Raw genomic sequence first — 20,448 nt, forward strand, 5'->3', positions numbered from 1 at the left:
GGTGGCAGTTGTTGGAAGTGTTGACAAAGCGAATCTTTTTTTTCCCCCACTTTGTGTCGTGTCGTGTACGTTAGCCTCCGTTCGACGGCGAGGACGAGGATGAGCTCTTCCAGTCCATTATGGAGCAACACGTGTCCTACCCCAAGTCCATGTCCAAGGAAGCGGTGGCCATCTGCAAAGGGGTGAGTCTGTGCCATCGCACACACAAACATAGTGGACAGAAGCTAGTTGCCTCTAGTATGCCTGTAGTTTGACAGTCTTTTCTCGAATCGAGATCAATTCTAGACCCTTAACTTTCAAATTGCTATTAAATCAAGGCAGTCATGATACCTTCAGACTGGAACTCACATAATTTAAAGTTGATTTCTGTGACCTTTTGAGTGTGACTTTAAGATCTCAAAATTCAAAATGTCATGCTATTAATCCAGTTCATTTTTTTTCCCTTTTTCTTTTGCTCAAGCCATTACCAGTACTTCTGGTCTCGTCACTTTAGAACATCTTATAGTATACATGAGCACACAGCTCCAAATCTCTCCTATCCGGTTGGGCTTTACACAGCCTCTGTGGGAGAGAGAGATAGGTTGGCCTAATTGCGTTTAAACCTCTGCTACACAGCAAAACAAATCTCCGAATCTTTTGTGTACCGGCCCAATCGGATTCTCAATCTCAAGAGACACATCCAGACAGTTAGAGAGCACTAGCGGAAGTCAAAGCACACCATTGAAGCCTCTGTCAATAGTACAGATCTAATCACGGGCTCATTCAGTGCCAGTCAGTCCTCCCTATTGATAGGCCTGAGCGCTGACACATGACGAAAACTCATTGTACCCTAATTGCACCATGTAATGACACTAAGGGCTTGTTTTATAACAACTTCTTCCCCTCTCGGAGCCTGTGGTTTGATTACACAAGTGTGAACGGGGGTGTTGAAATCAAGCCTGTGTAATTAGACATGCCAGGATGAAATGCTGCTCTTGTGTGCGTCGTGTCGAGACGAGCTCCATGCTGAGCAGAGACCCCTCAACAATAGCAGCAGAGGCCCCCCCCCCTGTGCCCTCCCTCCCAGAGACGGAGGGGAGAATCGGAGGATAGGGGAGCAGTTTGGGTTCAGAAACAAACACCTCTGGTGATGAATGTGCTAATGTAGTTGTGCTGTTGTGAACTGGCAATGAGAGTCTTCACAGTCTCAGTCTCTCTCTCTCATATGTCTGGATATTTGTCTATCTATCTATCAGTCTATCTGTCCCACATGGAAACAAACTGACACTATTTCTTCTTATAACTTCATGAGGCAGGCAAGTGTTTTAATTATGTGAAGAGACATGCAAAAATTACTTGCAAAATTATCCAGACCCAGCGATATTGGCATTTCAATGGCTAGACTAATCTCGAATGCACTGACCCATCGGTCCAGAACTGTTCATAGCCGTCATCTGGGAAGCCTCCGCTGCACACTTCACTGCGATTCATAACGCAGCTCAATTAGCGGCGCCAACGTAATTAGGGCAGATAGTGGCACTGGCATATTCCTGTTATGTACATGACAAAGGCACCTGCCACAATCTCACCAACACTGCGGATTACATTCTGACAACTGGCCTTCTATGAAGCATCTATGAAGAAATACAGATGGGTGAAGCCACCAGTTCACCTGTAGTAGTTCTGCACTGAACGTCATGATGTAGGATAGTGTCTAAATTATGTGAATAGACATTCATCCCTTGTAAAACTATCCATACCCAGCGATATTGGCATTTCTATGGCTTAAGTAATCTCGAATGACACTTTTAGTTTAAAGGTATTGCTAGACATTGCTATTGGTTGGCTTTAACCAAACATTTCACAAATGAACTTAAACCTTGTGCTGCCCAATCAATGCCTTTGATTACACCTTACTGTTTGCTTTACCTCCCATGCAACACCGCACACTCATTTTGCTTTTTTTGTGGTACATTTTCGTTCTGTTTTAGTTTTAAATCCGTTTAGATCCTGTTCCTGATCCTTCCTTTTAGATCCTATCCTAACCTTCAGTTCATTGCAGAGACCCCCGCACCTTATTTACTAGCCCAACACACACTCCTGTATTATGGGGTCAGTGCATCCATGTGGATCAGGTGACCTCTGTGAATTCTGACCTCGCATACTAACACAGAATATTAGATCACTGGTAGCTGGCACCCCACAGTCTCTAGGTTCACCAGTAGCTTCTAGAGAGAGAGAGAAATGGAGAGATTGGATCGCCCAACAGTCAGTCACCCCCCTGCCTTGCCTTTCACCTTGGCAGTCCTTTGGCTGCCTGTGTGATGCTGAAGGGAAGCTCTAGTATCTGAGACTAGGCCTGTTATTCTGTTCCAGCGTACAGACCCAGGTTTTGTGTGTGTGTGTGTGTGTGTGTGTGTGTGTGTGTGTGTGTGTGTGTGTGTGTGTGTGTGTGTGTGGGGCATTTCAATTGGGTCTACAGTTGATGTGAGGAGAATATGGGACACCCTCTCTCTGGTCCTGGGTTTTCCTCTGACACTTTTTCTTTTCATGTCACTCTCTGTGGAATCGGTAAACAGTGGAGGATGAGTGCCATGCGTTGCAGTATTACAAGCAAGGTGAAGCTACAGAGTACATCCAGCCCCCTTGGTCACATTTGTGACGAGACAGAGGCAAAGCTACCAGCTGCCATTGGTTTTCAATCAGAGATGCCGTATTGCGGCGACATGAGGCAAGCGGTTGTGATGCCGCCAGCTAGGTGGGGCCAAAATAGATGAGAAGTCTACTTTATGACAATACTGAGCATTGCAATACGCCGATTGCCAATCCAAGTGACTGACATACGTTGCATAAAACTTAACTCAAAAAAAATATTCAGGATGGCGCAGTTAACTGATAAATGGCAGTATTTCTATATAAAACTAATACGTTTGGGATTAGTGCCCCTGTTTTTTGTCAAGTTAACAAGACATAAGCACTATAAAATCTAAAAGGTCAGTTTTTGGAAGCAAAAAAGGTCTGAGGTGATGTACAATATATCTGCCAACCATCTTTTTTGTGTTAGCATGTTAGCATGCAACTAACCTACAAGCTAATTATTACCGTCCATTCATTGGGAAGTTGGAGTTATTTTCCTCCTGAACGGATTCAGCACTAGTTGTGGCCCGCATATGAAAGTTGACATCGCATCTCTGTCTTTTTTCTGGCTCTGTGCGGGGACAAAGACGGTGCTGTTATTTTGGTAAAACTAAGTCTGGGAACACCAGCTCGACAACAAACAATTGCGTACCATCCCGAACTGAACCGTATCACACACCATAAGTGCAACTAGACAAGAAGACACCAGTAGTAATGTAGCAATGGGACAATGGATGTTGATGAAAATTCATCCACTTGTATAACAGCCAAAATACCGGCACTTGTTGCCAACACACAATGTGTGACAAAGGTAAACTAATCTCAACTTTTGAGGCAGCAAGTGATGAGTGACTAGGAAATACCTCATTGTCTGTACCTGACTGAAGGAGAGGCGGTAAATCCTTTAGAGGAGAGGGAGAAGAGGAGGTGAATTATTCTAATAGCATCATGCTAATGTAAGCCTTAAATAATAGATTGATGTGATCGCGTTCAGAATCAGAATGCTCTCTCTCTCTCCACCCCTTATAAAAATGCAGTGTGCGGGCGCAAAGGCAAACAAAAGGCCCCACACTCTCTTATTGTTCTCCTCTCCTCCCCGTTCTTTCTGTCTCTTATTCTACCTTTACCTCTCCTACACATTGCTTTCCCCTCTCTCTTTTCTCTCTCTCTCTCTCTCTCTCTCTCTCTCTCTCTCTTACTCTTGCTCTCTCTCTTTTTTCTCTCTCTCTCCTCTGTCTTTCTTTGTCCTCTTGCTATGCTTTACTGGCTTGATGTGTGCCTCTCTCTCCCTATCTTCGTTGTTTAAAGGATTGGTTGTAAGCGCTCACACCACCGCTGCCCTAATAGCTTAAGCTTGCCGCAGAAGTAGCTGCCGCCGAAGCGCTTCAAGCTCAGGCAGCTGTGAAGCCGTCAGAACCAGTCGCACCGTTCTCCACAACAAGCCCACCCACCCACCGAACAAATAGCGTCAGAATACCAAATGAATCCTTGACATTTGGGACCGATGGGTTGAGTTTAGGGGTGCATCACGTGTACGTTTTTAGTTGCAGCGTTGAGCTCTTCTTAAGGACTGTTTGAAGAGCTGGGCTCTTTTAGTGGCGAGGAGGCTCAGACAGGATGTGAAAGAGGAGAGATCTCCCTTGTTGGAGCCCAGCAGCATGTTGAGTTTTTGCGGAAAATTAAACCGCTCATTTCTGCAAAAGCTCCATGACTTTGAACTGACTAATGTAGAAATTCAGCTCCGCCATTGTATAAGTCACTTTCTTTTTTTCTCATTTTTGGTCTCTTCTTTTTATTTTTACATAGGGTTTGGAAGGTCAAAGTCAATATGGACGCAATGGCACGAGACTGTGACAATCAGCGAGAGAGGAATATTTAGTTCCCTTCAATCAGCCTTTAAAACAAATCCTAATTGCAAGAGTAAATAATCAATTAGGTGTAGCGTTGCTTGCTCTGTTGTGCTAGAGAGCAACCTTCACGCATCACCAGGTCTCAAAGGATTCAGTATTCGCGTGTGTGGGGGTGTGGGGTGTGCGGTATAATGAGGGGGTTCACATGGAATATAAAGAAAGACTTGAACTGGTTATGATTTCTTCATAGATGCTTCATAGAAGGCCAGTTGTCAGAATGTAATCAGCAGTGTTGGTGAGATTGTGGCAGGTGCCTTTGTCATGTACATAACAGGAATATGCCAGTGCCACTATCTGCCCTAATTACGTTGGCGCCGCTAATTGAGCTGCGTTATGAATCGCAGTGAAGTGTGCAGCGGAGGCTTCCCAGATGACGGCTGAGTCTAGAACCGTTCTGGACCGTGCCTGGCGCAGAACCACAGGAGAGTCAGGGAGTCGGCCGGTCCCTGGTTAATTTCAGAGGATGAGCACCATAATGTTATCGGTCTCTAACTATTGTGTTAGGTATAGTTAAGGTGTTTAGCAGGCACTTTTGTCCAAAGTGATCCATAAAACATGGAGTGTGTGTGTGTGTGTGTGTGTGTGTGTGTGTGTGTGTGTGTGTGTGTGTAAATATGGACTACAGATGCACTCCCAAAATGGATCAGATGTCTTGAGCAGTTATTTAAAGTCCGTGCTGAACTGACTATCCAATGATGGCGCAAAGCTTACGGTTAGGCCGTGCAGACCATGTCTTTTATTAGTCTCTCTCTCTCACACACACACACACACACACACACACACACAAAAAGCGCTCCCTGTGTAATATGCACAGTGGCGTCCGGGAAAAGCCTGCTTGTCCCGCTCACAATTCATGAGCCTGAATGGCGGCGAGATTTGATCAGCCGCAGCATTAGGACGTGCAGAGGAAGAAGAGGGCTGTACAGCCTCCTCCTCTTCCTGTTCTCAGCTGCGGCGTGAAATGACTCATGCCAAATGGGAGCCCCAACGGCAGCCGGAGGAGAGACGGAGAGAAAGAGGGATGGAGGAGGCAAGGGGAAGAAAGGGATAAAAAGAGCGAGGGAGTTTGTCATGTATCTCTCCACTCCACTCCCCTCCCTCCGCACACATTCATACACACACACACACACACACACACACACACACACACACACACACACACACACACACACACACACACACACACTTCTCCCTGCCTGTGCAATGGAGGGTTCAGCCATGCGTATCATTCCAGAGGCAGCCCTTCAGATCGTTCTGATGGAGTGGCCCCAATCCGCCGAGGAAGAAACACTGCGGCGTGAAGCGCGTATTAACTGACTTCCGACGGCAAGATAAGGCTCCGCCATCGCCGCTGCTGGCAAAAAACGGTGACTGGCTTCCCTGCGCGCGCTCCTTAAGAAGCGCCAGAGAGATTGTGAGAGGAGATGGGCGTTGGCCCAGGTGAGGGGTAGGTGGTGGTGCAATGCCCGTTTGTTGGGGCACATCATACAACTCATGCCGCGCGTGAACTCAGCCTTTAAGAATAACACGGTGCCTCTTGAGGGCCTGGTTGACTCTCCCTTCTCTGACACAATTGACTTACACTCTGTTTCAACCTAGTGTACTGCATGCAGTCCCTGTCGATGCAAAACTGAGCAGCGTTTTCCCTGCACTGTCACAGGACAGTCAAAGTCCTCTCTCATATGCTGTATTCACTGTCATTTGGCAGTTTTTCTTTTTCCTACTCCCATACTGCATTTATGCACACATATTTGCATTTATTCATTTAACAGATGGTTTAAAGCAAAGTGCCCAACAGTACAGAAATGCTCTGCCAAGCCAACTGCAGAAACTCGGACCAGAGCCTGTAGTTCTCCTCATCCGTCATCTCCACAGCTATCTAGAGTGCACACTAATGACAACGGCATTGTCAAAACAAATATCTGAAAACAGCTCGTCATATTTTTACCAAAACCATATTTCATGCCTCTTTTTATATAAAAGCCACAGGCCATCAAATATTGAACTAGTTTTGAATATTCCGCTAGTTTTCTGTTGAGTTGAATGAATGTTGGAGAATACAGAATGGTGTTGTGCCTTACCACAATAAAGGCATCTGTGAAAGATGGTTTACTGTTTTGTGACTGGTATTGAAACACTGACAAGAAATGAAATGAAAGAAAGCTTGTCTGTGTGGGTGTATGCATTGCATTTCAACTGCTTTACAACCCAACCAAAATATATGAGTAACTTATGAACATTACATCACATGAGTGCTCTTTCTCTCTCTCTCTCTCTCTCTCTCTCTCTCTCTCTCTCTCTCTCTCTCTCTCTCTCTCTCTCTCTCTCTCTCTCTCTCTCTCTCTCTCTCTCTGTGTTTGTACATGTGGTCCACTGCTGTGGTATGCATTAATGATGATCGTGTAGTCGAGCGGTCCATCGGAGCGTGAGTCGTAGCGGCCGCCCACCTGCGTCTCGCCTCTCCCTGTGAGGGTTAAAGGCAGAGTAAGGGAGTTGAGGGGTGGGTGGGTGAGACCTTCCTCTTGCCTTACTGCCACCTCTGCTCCCCTCAGAGTCTGCAAAGACTTTTTCTCTGCCATCAATTTTTCATGCCCTCCGAGGCGCCTACAAAAAAGCAGCAAGTTGTTCAGGAGTGTTTTTTTCTCTCTCTTTCTTGCACTTTCTCTCTCTCTTTCTCTTTCTCTCTCTCTCTCTCTCTCTCTCTCTCTCTCTCTCTCTCTCTCTCTCTCTCTCTCTTCCTCGCAAAAACTCCCACCACGCTTAATCTCTCCGAGCACACATTGCATTCACGCGCCAGAATGAAACATCTAACAGCTTTTTTAATATTGAACGCTAGCATGTTCCTGCAGAAAAGTGAGTTGCTAAAAACACTGAAAGCCAAGTCGAGGCAAGACTTTTTTTTTGTTGTTGCGCTGGAATGCTCAGGAATTTGATCAATTCAAAAATATGTATCTTCTTTAGCTTGTGAGTGGTGGGTTTTACGGTGTCTATATATTTTTTTTCCTCCTGTTGTCATTTTTTAATCCTTCTCCTCTTTCCTAGCTGTCACAGCACAAGTATGCTGAACATATCTCAGCCCCAAATTGAGGAATAAATATCTTATGAATGGTTGGAGGTTTTGTCAGTGTCTCTCTAATGAGGCCAAGCATTTAGGGCACGTTGTTACGGTACACCTTAAATTGACTCTCCATGCTGTGGTGTTGCCACATGTTACGTTACGCCCCACACAAATCAGTTCTCTCTCCCTTCTGCACGCCTGTCATGAATTATATACATGGGGCTTCAAATCCTACCACTATTTCCGCAAAACAATAAATACATAGAAAGACGTGTAGGGCCCAAAATTTTCCTCTGTACCTCAGAATCTTCTGTTATCATTAATCATGGCCCTATTCTGTATAGGGGTATAGGCAGGACATCACTATTGAAGCTTTGACATTTTGCCAAAGAGAAGGTGTTCTTTCTGTCAAGACTATTATTGACCTGAAAAGTCTTTGTACACATTGTAATTATACAACATTATCCAGCATTGCTGTTTGAGAATTACTAAATAAACAAATAAAAAACATTTTTATTTCCCTCAGCGCACCCCTTTTCGTTCAAATATACTATAGAGGCCTCTTGAATTGAATTACATTTTTTTAGTGATTTTACTAAATGGAAGTGTGAGAATAGTGTCCACCATCTTGTTTTTTAAAGATAAAAACAGGATATTTGCTGTAGAAAACACTCTTCCTTTAATTGAACACAATGTTTTAAAATAGAGAAAACACAACAACCTGCACATAAATCAGTTGGTCTCAGCACACCAACACCCTGCCCCTTTTAAAGAGCACCAGTAGGTATGGCCCAATTAACTCAAGTAACAACTACCCACTGCTGCAGACAGTTAGTCAGCTAACACACTGACAGAAACATGTGCAAAAAGCATTCAATTAAAAACAGTGTCCTAAAACAGGGAAGATGTATCCAGCATCTTCACAGGAAGGTCCTCCAAAAACGCTCCCTCATGTCCCAGAGGGTTAAGGTTTTCACCTCATCTGACCCTCGTCTGTTCCAGCTGATGACCAAACACCCCGGCAAGCGTCTGGGCTGCGGTCCTGAGGGAGAGAGGGACATCCGTGAACACGCCTTCTTCCGCTACATGGACTGGGAGAAGCTGGAGAACAAGGAGGTCCAGCCGCCATTCAAACCCAAATCTGTGAGTAGCACAGGCCATCCCCAAAGACACACACACACACACACACACACACACACACACACACACACACACACACACACAGTCTCCTGTTTTTTGTTTGCTCTGAAAATCTTGATTATTCTTGTTTCTTTTCTCAGAATGAGCATGGCATGTGCACTTTTACACACACACACACACACACACACACACACACACACACAGTTACACTCTTCTCTGCTGTCTTTGCTCTATGTGTGGAGAAAGAGGTAAGTACCCAGGCGGAGGTCCACTGGTTTGGTGCCCCTACGTCTAACCTATTGCCACAGGTCTGGGAGGGATGCTGCTGGTAAAGCTTGTGTCTGCACAGAGAACAGGAAGAGTCATGCAGACATGCTGAGGCTTTTAGCCCTTACTGGGCCCATACTGATGGGTGTTCAATGGCTTTCAAATATGAGCTGCTGTATATCACACCTGGGGAGACAAAGATGGATGACTGATGACTACAGCAGTCCCTCGGGTATAGTGTTGTCTTTTGCTTGTGTGTAAGTGACCAGAGTTGAAACCAATGAAAGGACCCCCTATATGGACTTATCTAAGCAGTGGGAGCACCACAACTCTTACACTACATGCTGTAGCCAAGGGAAGAGTATTGCTAGAGGTGTGTGTGTGTGTGTGTGTGTGTGGGAGAGAGAGAGAGAGAGAGTGTGTGTGTGGTGTGCGTGTGTGTGTCTGTGTGTGTGTCTGTGTGTGTGTCTGTGTGTGTGTGTGTGTGTGTGTGTGTGTGTGTGTGTGTGTGTGTGTGCGTGCGTGCATGCGTGTGTGTGTATGTGTGTGCGTGGGTGCGTGTGGGAGAGAGAGAGAGAGAGAGAGTGTGTGTGGTGTGCGTGTGTGCGTGTGCGTGTGTGTGCGTGTGCGTCTGTGTGTGTGTGTGTGTGTGTGTGTGTGTGTGTGTGTGTGTGTGTGCGTGCGTGCATGTGTGTGTGTGTGTGTGGGTGCGTGTGGGAGGGAGAGAGAGTGTGTGTGTGGTGTGTATGTGTGCGCGTGTGTGTGCGTGTGCATGTGTGTGTGTGCGCGCGTGTGTGTGCGTGCGTGCGTGTGCGCACGTGTGCGTGTGTGCGCGGGTAAGTGAGTGGGAGGCAGCAGGCTGCTGCTGTCCGCTCAGCCCTCTGGCAGGCGGGTTGAAGGGTTGGGCCGTGTCGGCTTTGTTCAGGGCGGACGTCCGAGAGCACGCAGAGACGAGAGGAGAGGAGCCCGGGCCCACAGCCGAATTTGTCAGTGGAGCGCCGCGCCTTAATGAGTACAACTCTGCTCCCCGCGCCTCTGCCAGCTGTCAGATTCAACTCACAGCCGCACTTTATCTATCTCTCTCACTCTGCTGCTCCATCTCTTGCCTTTAAATCACTCTGCCTGTCTGTCTGTCTCTCTCTCGCTCACACAATCATACACACACGCACACACACACTCACACATTTACAGTACACACACACACACACATACATACACACACACACACTCACACATTTACAGTACATACACACACACACATACATACACACACACACACTCACATTTACAGTACACACACACACACACACACACACACACACATACACACGTTTACAGTACATACACACACACACACCACATATCTCACATTTCTTTCTGTCTTTCTATCTCTGGCTACCCGCTTCTCTCCTCTCTCTCTCTCTCTCTTTCTCTCTCTCCCCCTCCCTCTCGCCGCTGGCTAACCATTGTATGAAAAATCAGCCGCGCCCCCACGGAGCTCAACCTTTTGGTGGGGCTGAGATGTTAAAGTGAGCCTGGAGCCTGGAGCCGGTCTCCCCGAGATGTGGGCCTGGCCCTGCTCAAATAGCTTCCGCTCCCTCCCTCACTCTCTCGCCCGCCCGCCCGCCCGCCCACCCGCCCATGCTCGCTCGCTGTGTGTGTGGAGGTCTCCGAAGGCCTCGCCGGCTCAGTGACAAATGCTTGCACTGGGTGATAAGGACTAAGGTCACTAAGGCTGCGCAGTACATCGGTGCAGTGTGCACGTGCGTAATAAGTCACGTCACAGGACGTGCAATGTCAAGGAGTATGTTTATGCTGCATTTTACAACATCACAATCAAGGACCGGAACTATCAGTTTTAGAAGTGTGTAATAAGTCACGTCACAGGACGTGCAATGTCAAGGAAGACAAATTTGTCCAACATGTCATGCTACAACTTTTTTTTGCCACTCGATACAAAAGGAAAACTTGCTAAGCTCTCATTTTGCATGACTGATCTACAAGAGTCATCGCGTTATGGTGAGTGAAGCGATGTGTTAAACTACTTAATTTCCCTCCCACATCACTGCATTCACCTGCTTTTGTGTTTGGGGCATTGAAACCAATTATATGCCGTTAAAGTGCAAGAAAAAAGGATGGTGAGTGTGAATGCACTCTGCTACAAAATCATTCTAGAGTGAATCATTCTTTCCACATAGAGCTACTCAAGTCCTGCTGAATATAACTGTAGTTTTTCTCCCACAATATATATCGCAGAAAAAATGCAAGGACAGTTTGATCCAATATTGTGCAGCCCGAGTAGTCACCAGTGAACCCCCTTCCCCACACACACACACACACAGACACACACCACCACCACACACACACAGACACACCACCACACACACACAGACACACACCACACACACACAGACACACACCACTTGTTCTCTGCAGGAGTAGAATGGTGCTCTCTCAGCAGTGTGCATCCTCTGTTATTATTATTTCAGTATTTGTGCCATTGTAAAGCTCCACTAAGCGCTCCGAGTTAAAGGAGACTCCTGTCTGCAGCAGTCAGTGCCAAAGTGCCAAAGGCCCTGTGCTTCATGTCCCACTCAGGCTTCCATACGGAGCTCTTAAGGCAAAGAGTGACTAGGCCATTGAAGCAGACTGACGGCAATCCACAGCGGATCACAACTCCGTAGCTCAGTCACCTCCCCCCTCCCTCAGAGACAGGCTTCACAGCGAATTTGTCGCTCAACTTTTTTTTTGGTTTGGCTTTTTACGGTATGTCATTGTAGATGTTATTTATGTTTTTTTTTTGTTGCTCTTTTTAGAGCAAGCCATCACATACTGCTTTGTTTTGGTTGAAAATTGCACAGTTGAAGCACTTCAGCGGTTGTATCGCAAGATTTAGGGTATCGTAGGTGAAGCAGAATCACAATAGCATGATAATCTTCCGAACATTTTGGATACAACCCCCCCCTCCACACACACACACACACACACACACACACACACACACACACACACACACACACACACTAGCCCACCATCATTCTCCCCCCACCCCTCCTCCAAAGTTTATTCAAAATTAATTTCTTAAATCTCCCCTGAGGAGACTACAGGGCAATGGAGGTTATTTGAATTTTAATCTCCATAACTTTTTTTTAAATATATAAAGTACTCTTTGCATTTACAATCGAGTCAGTGCCAGCCTGCCTCAGACGCATCAGACTGGAGTCAGATGGATGAATCCATTAGCCTTGGCTCTGCGCTGCTGTGGAGCGCAGTGCAGAGAGACGCGGCTCGGTGCCGTGCGGCACTCGCTCTTAATTGGGAGGAGTGCGCGGCGGACTCACTGGAGGAGGGAGAGGTCATGACTGGAGGCGGCTGTTTCTCCCCTCTTCAAAAGCCTGCCCCCTACAGCAACTCCAGGGTAACACTCGCACCGCCCACTCAGCTCCCCACACTCCCAGGACACGCAGAAGGATGGAGGGATGGAGGGATTGGGGATCAGTTTTGTTATTTTGTTTGTGACAAAATGTTAAGTCGGAGTTCACATATTCCATCCCCGCCACACACACACACACACACACACACACACACACACACACACACACACACACACACACACACACACACCCCACCCCCGCCAGTTTCGCCTTGAGACAGTTCCAACTAATTAGAAGTTGACAAAGAGAATCAAGGTTAGTGTCAGTTACAGTGGAATTCATTTTGTGATTTTCATTATGAGAATTTCTGCCCCATTCGCCTTGTTCTTCCCTAGAAATGTCACCGCTTCCCCTTCCTGGAGTGACATCTGCTCTGCCGCAATTGCCATTTGTTCTCTTGGGCTTGTATTTACATATGCCTTCAACATTTGACAATCATTGTCATCCTAAGCTGCAGGTCTCACTGAGCACATTAAATCTTATATGCCAGAAAAAGCCATGAGCTGTGTGTTTAGCACTGTGGTTAGTGAAACTGGTGGCTCCTGGCTGTGAATCCATAGCACGTCCAACTTGTCCCCATCCGTCACATCTGACACGGTTGACTGACGAGAGGAGGGTCAACCAGGGGAAACTCCAAGGGTGGAACACTGGCCCATGCATTGGGACTCACTGGCCTTTTATCGTTGGATAGTGGGGTCAGGGCGTAGCTGACTTCCTTCCTGCATTGTTTGCCACTGTATGTGCATCAGTGGGTTTGATGTCAGTCTACCTCAACGGTGTGACACTCACAGATGAATAGAGACCCAGTCAGACCAATAGTATGAAAAATCAGGAACAGATTTATTTACAATGATGCGCATCAAAGGAGAGACAGCATGACTTCACCTAAAGATCCATCAGCTGCTCTAACTAGACAAGGAAATGGTTATGGTGGTCATTGGTCATCCCATCTCACATGGACTACACTGAATCAGACTCTGATTAGTGGCAACCTGGCAATCCGGAGCAGATAGCTACTGACGCAGCCATGCAGAACAGTGAAACACTGCAAAGTCATAATATTCCCGCTTATCTCTATAATATGGTCACACACAGAGATAGTGTGGCATGATGCACCGATACTAGACAGGTATAGCGATACCCTGAAATCAAAAATATTATGATGATCCATTTTACAGTATTAGTATTATTGCAAAAATGGTGTTAAAAAGAAGAATGGTATAATCAGTTTTTAATAAAAGCCTTTAGATTAGATTTAGAAAAGATTTATTTCCGTAATTCCATTCAAAAAGTGAAACTTGTATATTATATTCATTCATTACAAATTTTTATTTCTTTTAATTTTGATGATTATAACTAACAACTAATGAAAATCCCAAATTCAGTATCTCAGAAAATTAGAATATTACTTGAGACCAATACAAGAAATGGATGTTTAGAAATGTTGGCCAACTGAAAAGTATGAACATGTACAGCACTCAATACTTAGTTGGGGCTCCTTTTGCCTGAATTACTGCAGCAATGCGGTGTGGCATGGAGTCGATCAGTCTGTGGCCTCTGTTGACCTTGGACCTCAGAAAACACAGTGGACCAACACCATCAGATGACATGGCACCCCTTATCATCACTGACTGTGGAAACTTTACACTGGTCCTCAAGCACTGTGGATTCTGTGCCTATCCTCTCTTCCTCCAGACTTACACAAGGCATGTGGCTTGACACAAGGAATGTGAATCCCTATTGCTTGTACACTTTTTTCTACCACATCTTTTCCTTCCCTTCGCCTCTCTATTAATGTGCTTGGACACAGAGCTCTGTGAACAGCCAGCCTCTTTAGCAATGACTTTTTGTGCCCTCCTTGTGCAAGGTGTCAATGGTCGTCTTTTGGACAACTCTCAAGTCAGCAGTCTTTCCCATGATTGTGTAGCCTACAGAACTAGACTGAGAGACCATTTAAAGGCCTTTGCAGGTGTTTTGAGTTAATTAGCTGATTAGAGTGTGGCAATATTGAACCATTACCAATTCTAATTGTCTGAGATACTGAATTTGGGGTTTTCATTAGTTGTCAGTAGGGGTGTAAAGATTAACCGATACGTATCGGTATCCGTTTTTAACGTGTAAGATACGGCTACATCGATACGTGAAGCCCCGTATCGGAATAAAACTGAAATGAACCGGTCGCTATATCGATTTACTTGTTACGAATCGGTTCACAACCTTTTCTGCTCGCTCAGACTCTCATTTACGTTGCAAGCAGCGCGTTCATCCCACTTCCTGTTTTGAAGCTACACGTGGCACAGATTTGTGGGTAATGCAGTTCGTTTTTGCCTACATTCAGGACCTCATTACCCATACATCTATGAACATGTATCTTTTCTTGTATCGAATCGTGCCCATGTATCTAGATGCGAATCGTATCGTCTTTTACATGAGAGATTCACACCCCTAGTTGTCAGTAATAATCATCAAAATTAAAAGAAATAAACACTTGAAATATATCAGTCTGTGTGGAATGAATGTATACATTATACAAGTTTCACTTTTTGAATGGAATTACTGAAATAAATCAACTTTTTCATTCTAATTATATGACCAGCACCTGTATATAAAAAGGATCCTAAGTTCCAAGTTTTGTCATCTACACCTATTCTATTACTTCTATTATTTTGGTATTAAATTAAAGTCAGACTTTTGGTATTGTGACAATGCTCAGAATTAGCTCATTGCACAGGGGGATATACACTCCAGTGTTGTCATGTGCAACTGAGATTTGGGATCAAAGAGTTTGAGCTTGCAAACATTAGCCTGGCTAGCGCCACCACTTCTCAATGAGACGTGGTCTGGGAACCAAACGTTCATTTTCTCGTATTTGAAAAAAATGCCCAGATCCGTTTATTGGGTGCCACGGATGTCTATCAAATGCGTCTGTGCATAGCTCATCATCGTCTTGCTTTCCCCCCTGTTCTGTGATGGGGAACCAATCTCAGGCGAAAATTTGCTCCATGGTCTCCAGGCTGCCTTAGCAGCGTGAATCAAATCGCGCGCAAGGCAGCATGGGAACACCCAGGCTATGCAAACATTTGGTTTGACTTTAAATAGCTGTCTGTGTATTGTCAATCCAGAAACATTTCAAGCATCTCAGGATTGAATGGATCACAGGATAAAATGTCAAGACACTCTCCTATTAGCTTGCTGTTCTGGTGGTTGAAAACACAGCCATCCAACAAGTGTCCAAATGGGCTTGCAAAGGCCCAATTTGGTTCCGACTTGATTTCGGTGACAGAAGTTGGAACAGGGGCAGATTGATCCTGGCGTTCATCTAATCGGGCTGCTCCCCCGACCGTGTCCCCAGTCCCTGCTGCTTGAATGGATCCCATCCCCTTCCAGAGGTCACGGAAGTATGACTCCCAAACTGAGCATGACTGCAATCTCTGGGCAGAGGGCCTTAAAGGGTGGGTTGGATTTCAGAAGCAAGGGAAAAGACATTGGGAGGGAGAGAGAGAAAGAGAAAGATGGACACACACAATGGCACAGAGCCACAGAAGATTGGGAGGTGGAGGAGGGCAGAAGATACCAGTCTTGAAAAGCGTGTTATGGGAGCGGAGAGGAGCGAGATTGGAGGAGCCACTCGAGAATAATGAAAGCTGTGGCCCCTGTCTCTGGGGGCAGAGGGGCCTTTCTGGAATGCCTGGCCATGGAGGGTGAGATGGGGAGGGAGGTGAGATGGAGGGAGGGGGAGGGGGAGGGGAGGCAGGTGAGATGGAGGGAGGGGGAGGGGAGGCAGGTGCACAAACAAGCAGAAGCAGAATGGAGGTAAAGAGGGTGGCAGACGACGACGGCAAAAGCAGATGGCAACACGGTCCCTCTGCTGTGTGTGTGTGTGTGTGTGTGTGTGTGTGTGTGTGTGTGTGGTCCAGGATACGTAGATGCCAGTAACTGACGGTGAGTGAGGTAGGGCAGGGAGGTGGCAGCAGCCGGGGAGGTGTAGCTCCCTTGTATGCCATTTTCACTTCTTGTCAACTGCCTCTGTGTCACCCAGTGCCTTCTTTCTGTCAAGGCGATGTGCAGGTCCCACATGGCCACATTTCACACACACACACACACACACACACACACACACACACACACACACACGCACACATACACACACATTCAGTCACACCACCTGCCCAGATGCTGCAGCATCAGCATCATGTAGACACCCTATTTTTCAAATATTTTTTTTAATTACACACACACACACACACACCTGCAAGGGAGAGGGAGGTCAAAGAGGAGGTAGAATAGAGGGGAAAGGAAGGATGAGAGGCAAAGTGTGAGTACCTGCATCAGAGTTTAAACGTAATCAAAACTATATGGGTGTGTGTGAATATTTTCGTGTGTGTGTTTGTGTTCTAGATCTCGGTAAGTTTGACAGTTTTGGTCTGCATGTGTGCGTGCTGAACGTGTGTTTACCAAACATCGCGCCCGGAGGCAGACTGCGGGGTCGAGTGCGGAGTCAGGTTCAGCAGCCGGACACTGTAGTGGTCAGTCCTTGCAAGTGGTCAGCGTTTATAGCAGCGTCGTCCACAGATGGCAGGCTGTCACATGCTGCAGATTGGAACAGAGCTGGGTGCCCTCCCTCCCTCTCCCACCCACCCACCCACTCCCCCACCACCACCACTGCTTCTGCTGCTGCCAGGTCTCCTGACACTAATCACTCCAGACAGGTGGATCTATGAGGACACCGAAAAGCTTTTGCCTCAATTTTCAGGACCTTGATGGGAAAGCAAGCCTTCGCCAGCTTGCCTGACTGCCATGCCTGCCTGCCTGTCGCAGCCCCCACCCCACACACACACACACACACACACACACACACACACACACACACACACACACACACACACACAGAGAGAGAGAGAGAGGGCCACCAGCTGCAGAAACGTGTCCAACGGGCAGATCCATAAGTTGCATGGCATCCACGGTAATGATGCTCAGATTGAGGACTAATTGGGCTCCATTGAGGTGGCAGGGTCAAGGTGCTGCTGTTAATTGTCTCTAGATTGGAGGGCGTGAGGTGGGGGGGGTGGTGGTTGCACTGTCTGTGTGTATGGTTTGGTTGGTGCAGGCACGGATGCACACCGTCTGAGATTTTCATTTGATATTTTCACATCACCACTGCCTGGTGCTGCATCCTTTCGAAGTAAGCAGATACATTAATCATCCAGCTTGGTGGCCTGTTCCTTGTTAAGACAGAGACATATGTGAATTTGATTATGTACATGCCAACATACACACACACACACACACACACACACACTTACGCTCACACGTAAAGCACACAAAACATACTGCACACGCCCACTCTTGTTAAACAGAGACACACACAGTCTCATAAGATATGCTTTCTGTAGACAGGCTGTGTGTGTGTGTGTGTGAGTGAGTGTGTGTGTGTGAGTGAGAGTGTGTGTGTGTGTGTAAGCGGCATGGAGGCGCGCCTGTGCTAGCTTCACACCAGGCAGGGGTGTGAACGCGAGGCTCATTAGCCTGGCATCGACAGCGGAATCTCACAGTCACCCAAATCACACCGTCTGCTCACGCCCAGCTCCACACACACACACACACACACACTGGGACTTTGCGTAACGTGCGCTGTGGGCTCAGCCTGAAACACACACACACACACACACACACACACACACACACACACACACACACACACACACACACGCGCGCGCGCGCTCATGCTGAGCCGCAGACAGACCCTGCTCCTCACCACAGTATCGGGTTGTGGGGGGGAAAAAAATTGGAAATGACAAAGCAGCTGTGTTATTCAGACAACTGTGCTGTATAGCTTAATGCAACTAGCCTGACGAGCCAGACCCACATTAAAAAGAAGGGTCTGGGCACTCACCGTTCGCAGTGCTAAGTCCGAGGGGCGGGATAATCGGTTGTCTTTCAAATTCCCTCTGCACGCAATAGGACAGCGCTATGAGTCCCATGCGTTTCCCACCAACGGAGCTAGCTGGCTAGTTCAAACTTCTGCCAACTTAATAAAAGCTTAACTCGTGTCACACAGCTTCGCCAACAGCAACATTATCTTTTATCTTTTTATCTTTCATCTTTTTATCATTATCTAATTGTTTTCAAGTAGCAGGAAATTCAAGCCAAACCGTTGCAACTCTGCCATCAATCATTATGTTAAGCCCGCCTAACGACTCTATACATGATTTGATTGGCCTGATGGAAGTTTAATTTTTCGAGCTCACAAACCAATGGAGAGTTGCTAGACTAGCCCTGGCAGCAAATGTAATTTGCTGCCGCTAGGGTGCGTCTAGATTTCTAGGCTATAATGCAACCAATGTATCATAAACATTGAGAACGATGATGCACCACTTAATTGGTTTGAGCAGTTATGCAAGTGCATGCAGATCGTAATTAGCTACTTGCTCAGAAGCTAACAAATGCAACAATGCCATATATTCATGCTGTAAACAGTTGCAGTGTTCAACTGGCCCATCTGAATGTCATCATGTCACAAATGGGCAGTGAGCGGATAGGCCTTTGCTCTGGGAAGAAAACAGGTGGAGTGGAAGGAAAGAGGGGTTGGAATGGAAAAAAAAGGAAGGAAGGATCCTCAGATCAGCCACCAGATCAGCTACCAGATCAGCCACAGTCCACAGATCAGTCACCAGATCAGCCACAGTCCACAGATCAGTCACCAGATCAGCTACCAGATCAGTCCCCAGATCAGCCACAGTCCCCAGATCAGCCACAGTCCCCAGATCAGCCCCCAGATCAGCCACAGTCCCCAGATCAGCCACAGTCCCCAGATCAGTCCCCAGATCAGCCACAGTCCCCAGATCAGCCACAGTCCCCAGATCAGTCCCCAGATCAGCCACAGTCCCCAGATCAGCCACAGTCCACAGATCAGTCACCAGATCAGCCACAGTCTCCAGATCAGCTACCAGATCAGCCAAAGTCTCCAGATCAGCTACCAGATCAGCCACAGTCCTCAGATCAGCTACCAGATCAGCCACAGTCCCCAGATCAGCTACTAGATCAGCCACAGTCCCCAGATCAGCCACAGTCCCCAGATCAGCCACCAGATCAGCCATAGTCCTCAGATCAGCCACAGTCCTCAGATCAGCCACAGTCAGTTTCTCTCCATGCATGCTGAGGGAGTCCTAGTGCAAAGAACAAACCTCACTGGCTGTGTGTCTCACAATATAAAGTCATTTGAACAATTGGTAATAGAATTCAACTTAACTAATAAGGAACTTTTTAGATATCTTCAATTAAAGAGCTGGTTAACAGATAACATTGATTTGAACTATAATAGGCCTACAGAACCCTCAGCTACTCAGAGGTTATTACTTGACTCAGGAGAAAACAAAAAATTAATAGGGAAAGTATACAAACACCTTATAGAAGCACAGGCAGACAATTATTCACTCCAAAAAATATATGAGGGTTGGAACAAAGATCTTAAAATAAAAAAACTCTAATATAACCTGGAAAGATTGCTTAAATACAACCAACACCATTACCACCAATGAGAATCTGCGTCTCATACAGTACAAACTTATGACAAGAATATACTACACTAAACAAAAATACACTACACAAAAATAAATAAATTCGATGCATCTTTCTCCCCTGTTTGTGTAAAATGTGGCATATATATATATACTTTTTTGATCCTGTGAGGGAAATTTGGTCTCTGCATTTTAACCCAATCGGTGAATTAGTGAAACACAAACAGCACACAGTGAGGTGAAGCTCGGTTACAAGTCCAAGTCCGGTTACAAGTCCAGAGTGCTAACCAGTGGGCCACGGCTGCCCACAAGGGTTGGTTAGAGATACAAAAATGGATGACCAACACTTGTAGAATCAGGATTGAATTTACGGTCTTAAACAGTATTTTTCAAAACACAGCCAGGCTAAAATACCCCATTGGATGGATGGTCCTCTTCTCCTCTTTAGTATACAAAAAAATAATTTTAAAGCATTGGAAAGATTCAGACTAAGTGGTATATGTGGG

The 20,448-nt window shown here is 46.3% G+C and overlaps 1 pseudogene; it reads left to right on the top strand.

The window, feature by feature from the left end:
- The window catches only part of LOC121704771, a 144,363-nt pseudogene that overhangs the window by 121,305 nt on the left and 2,610 nt on the right, over positions 1 to 20,448 (top strand).

This window comes from Alosa sapidissima, chromosome 3 (genome assembly GCF_018492685.1).
Source record: "Alosa sapidissima isolate fAloSap1 chromosome 3, fAloSap1.pri, whole genome shotgun sequence".
NCBI lineage: Eukaryota > Metazoa > Chordata > Actinopteri > Clupeiformes > Clupeidae > Alosa > Alosa sapidissima.